Genomic DNA, 4295 nt, shown 5'->3' on the forward strand with positions numbered 1-4295 from the left:
TTCTTTATTAAGATATACTTGGTATACAAAAACTGCACATAACAATGTTTGTAGTTTAGTGAGCCTAGACATACATGCACACTGGTGTTAGCATCACTGCGGTTCAGGACATAAAACATATTCATCAGCTCTAAAATTTTCCTGTGTTTCTTTTTGTTTGTTTGTTTTTGTTTGATTTTTGTTTTTACTATTGTGTATGTGTATGTGTGTGTTTTGTGGAAAAAACTCTTAACACTATCCTTCTGATAAATGATTTCTTGGATATGCACACCAAAAGTACAGTGAGCAAAAGCAAAAATATGCGAATGGGACTGCATCACACAAAAACTTGTATGCAAAAAAGGAAGCAATCAGTGAGTTAAAAGGCAACATATGGGATGGGGGAAAATACTTCCAAACCATATATCTGATAAGGGGTTAATTTCCAAAATATATAAATAATTCAATAGCCATAATAGCAATAATAAAATAACCCAGTTAAAGGATGGACAAAGGACTTGAAAAGACCTTTTGCAAAGACATGCAGATGGCCAAAAAGTATACAAAAAGATGCTCAGCATCAATCATCAGGGATGCAAAACAAAACCACAGAGATCTGGGTGGCTCATTCAGTTGAACGTCAGACTCTTGATTTTGGCTCAGGTCATGATCTCAGGGTCATGAGATCAAGCCTTGCATCAGGCCCATATTTAGTGGGAATCTGCTTGAGATTCCCTCTCTTTCTTGGTCTCTCTCTCATCTATCTCTCAAATAAATAAATGAATCTTAAAAAAAAAAAAAAGAAATCACCTCACACCTATTAAAATGATTATTATTAACAACAACAACAACACAACTGTTAGCAAAGTTATGGAGGAATTGAAACCCTTGTGTACTGTTGGTGGGAATGTAAATGGGAAAAGTAATGAAACATAGTAAGGATATGTCTCTAAAAACTAAAAGTAGAACTACTTTATAATCCAGTAATCCCATTTCTTTTTTTTTTTTTTTTTAAAGATTTTATTTATTTATTTGACAGAGAGATCACAAGTAGGCATAGAGGCAGGCAGAGAGAGAGAGAGGAGGAAGCAGGCTCCCTGCTGAGCAGAGAGCCCGATGCGGGACTCAATCCCAGGACCCTGAGATCATGACCTGAGCCGAAGGCAGTGGCTTAACCCACTGAGCCACCCAGGCACCCAGTAATCCCATTTCTGAGTATACGTCCAAAAGAACTGAAATCAGGATCTTGAAGAGTTCCCAAATTCACTGCAGTATTTTTCACAATAACCAAAATGTAAAAATAACCCAGATGTCCATTGACAGATGAATGGATGAAGAAAATATTATATATACAAGACAGTGGGATATTATTCAGCCTCTAAAAAGAAGAAAATCCTATCATTTTTGACAACATGGATGGCCCTGAGAGTTGTTAAGCTAAGTGAAATAAGTCAGTCACAGGATGAATACCTCCTGATTCCTTTTTAATAAGGCACCTGAAATCATCAAAGATATAGAAATACATAATATAATGATGACCACCAAAGGATGAAGGAGGGGGATACTGTCCAATGGATAGATACACTGTATGACACAGTGCCTATAGTTAACAAAAAGGTATCGTACACTTAAACATCTGAATATTTTCTTGAATGAATCAAATAATCATTTTTAACACTAGGACTGATAAATATCTTGGACAGTGATTTAGATTGCTTTCGGACCTGGGGGTATATCTTTTAACTTTTGTGTTCCTTTCCACTCACTCTAAATCAATACAGCAAAGCTTTGCTTTTAGGCAAATTTCACTAAATGCACACCAGTTACAATTGAGGTGGATTTAACTCAGTCATGTTTGTGTGTGATTCCTAATTATATGTTTCCAATCACTCAGTTACTTTAATCAATTATCTATTGAAGCATCATGGTTCCAGATGTAATATTAACACAGAAATTAAATGAGAGGGGCACCTGTGTGGCTCAGTCGTTAAGTGTCTGCCTTCCGCTCAGGTCATGATCCTAGGGTCCTGGGATCAAGACCCATATTGGGCTCCCTGCTGGGCAGGAAGCCTGCTTCTCCCTCGCCCACTCCCCCTGCTTGTGTTCCCTCTCTCGCTGTGTCTCTCTCTGCCAAATAAATAAATAAAATATTTTTTAAAAAAGAAATTAAATGAGAGAAAATGTGGGATTTAGAACATCAAACACAAAACTAATTAAATCATATTGGATTAATTGACTCAGTTTCACTTTATTATGAACATTTGATATTTCATTCAATCAGGAATCCTATTTATGGGTGGAGTGTATCAATCAGCCTTTAACTTACTTTCCCTATTATTACAGGGTTATTCACACTAGGAAAATAGATGAAGTTAATAATCATACTTTACATAGACTAAACCTGCAGACCCAAACTGCTTGAAATGGTCATCTAATTACATCTACCAAGTAGGATTTGGGGAGGGATAGAATAGGTAAATATTTGCTTTCTTGACTTTATTATTGTGCTGCATGTATGAGGCATGTTGTGTGTATGGTGTTGATAGTAATAATGTAAAGATTATATGTGGCTATGGAAGACAAATCTCTTTTTTGATCCTTACCATGTGAAAAGCAAGTAATAATCTAATGCATAAAAACCTGAACAGGGGGCGCCTGGGTGGCTCAGTGGGTTAAGCCACTGCCTTCGGCTCAGGTCATGATCTTAGGGTCCTGGGATCGAGTCCCGCATCAGGCTCTCTGCTCAGCAGGGACCCCGCTTCCTCCCCTCTCTCTCTGCCTGCCTCTCTGCCTACTTGTGATCTCTCTCTCTGTCAAATAAATAAATCAATAAAATCTTTAAAAAAAAAAAAGAAAGGAAAAAAAAAAAACCTGAAACAGGACATATGGCCTCAGATAGACTTCAGTTAGAATCTTAGTTCTACCATGTACTAAGTATGATTTACTGGATTTTTCCACCTCTTTTCCCATATGTAAAACTGGGAATAATTATTGATCCTCCCAACAATTCATTCGGAGAATTAAATTTGATAATGAATATAAAATGCTGGGCAGTGTGCCTGTATTGTAAGCACTTTGTAATTAAACACTTAATATTGTAAAATCTTAACACATTATTCTTTAGTGAAACTGATGGAAAATATGGAGAATATATACAAGTGATTATCATGAATATCCTAAAAAAATAATAAAAATAGTAGCTTGAATGGATTTGTTTAGTGTATCAAAACTGCAGTACTATGTTACATGAGCGAATAAACTTAATTGAAATTTAATCTATATAATTCAAAATTAAGCCCTATTTGCCACTTTGCAGTTACCCCGGGAGAAGTGTGGCATTGCACATGTTTGTGATTTATGCTTGCAAGAGCCCTGGATTCTGATACTGTTCTCATGGAACCAGCAATAGGATTAGAGGTTTCTATTTTGTGGTGGTTGATCAAAACCCATCTGCAAAGTACATCCCCTCATCTCCGTGGTCTGGAAGTTTAATGTGCATAATGAAAACACATGAGTTCATCAGATATGTAAATTGAAACAACCCTAGAGATTTGATTTAGGTTGTGTCAGGGTGACCAAGAACTGTGAATTTTTATAAGTGCCGCAGATAACTTTGATTCAGGTAGTTAGGAGCAACAGTTTGAGAACAACTGCAAAATGATTTCTGAGTATCTTCATAATAAAAGCCTAGAAGTGCAGGCTGGAGAGAGAAAAACATCAGGATTTGAAGCAGACAGAGGCTGGATTGAAGTGCAGTTGGTGTTAAGCCAATGTTTCCCTCTTTGAATAGCATGACAATCGATAATCCCTGATTACGACATGAAATGCATTGATGGTGGAGTTGGTAGTCACTGAGTGAAGACAGGAGACAAATGTGAATGCTTGTGGGTACAAAGGTTAGGATCGAAATCAGTAGGTGGTGGGGGTGGTTTCTTGGTTATATTGAAAATGAAATGAACCACCTATGACAGAAGAACATAAAATTTTATTTCCTGTCATGTCCATGAACACAAAGGACTTCACTTAAAAATTTAAGTACTGAAAATACTTGGGAAATATTGAAATAAGAAAATCTAGAGCAGGGGTTCCTGGGTAGCTCAGATGGTTGAGAGTCTGTCTTTGGCTCAGTCATGATATCAGGGTCCTGGAATCAAGCCCTGCATCAGGCTCCCTGCTTGACTGAGAGCCTCCTTCTCCCTCTCCCTCTATGGTTCCCCCTGCTTGTGCTTTTCTCACTCTCTCTGTCAAATAAATAAATAAACTCTTAAAAAACAACAACAACAACAACAAAAAACTAGTGTAGTTTTTTTTTTTTT

Source organism: Mustela nigripes, chromosome 13, assembly GCF_022355385.1.
Source record: "Mustela nigripes isolate SB6536 chromosome 13, MUSNIG.SB6536, whole genome shotgun sequence".
NCBI classification, from domain to species: Eukaryota; Metazoa; Chordata; class Mammalia; order Carnivora; family Mustelidae; genus Mustela; species Mustela nigripes.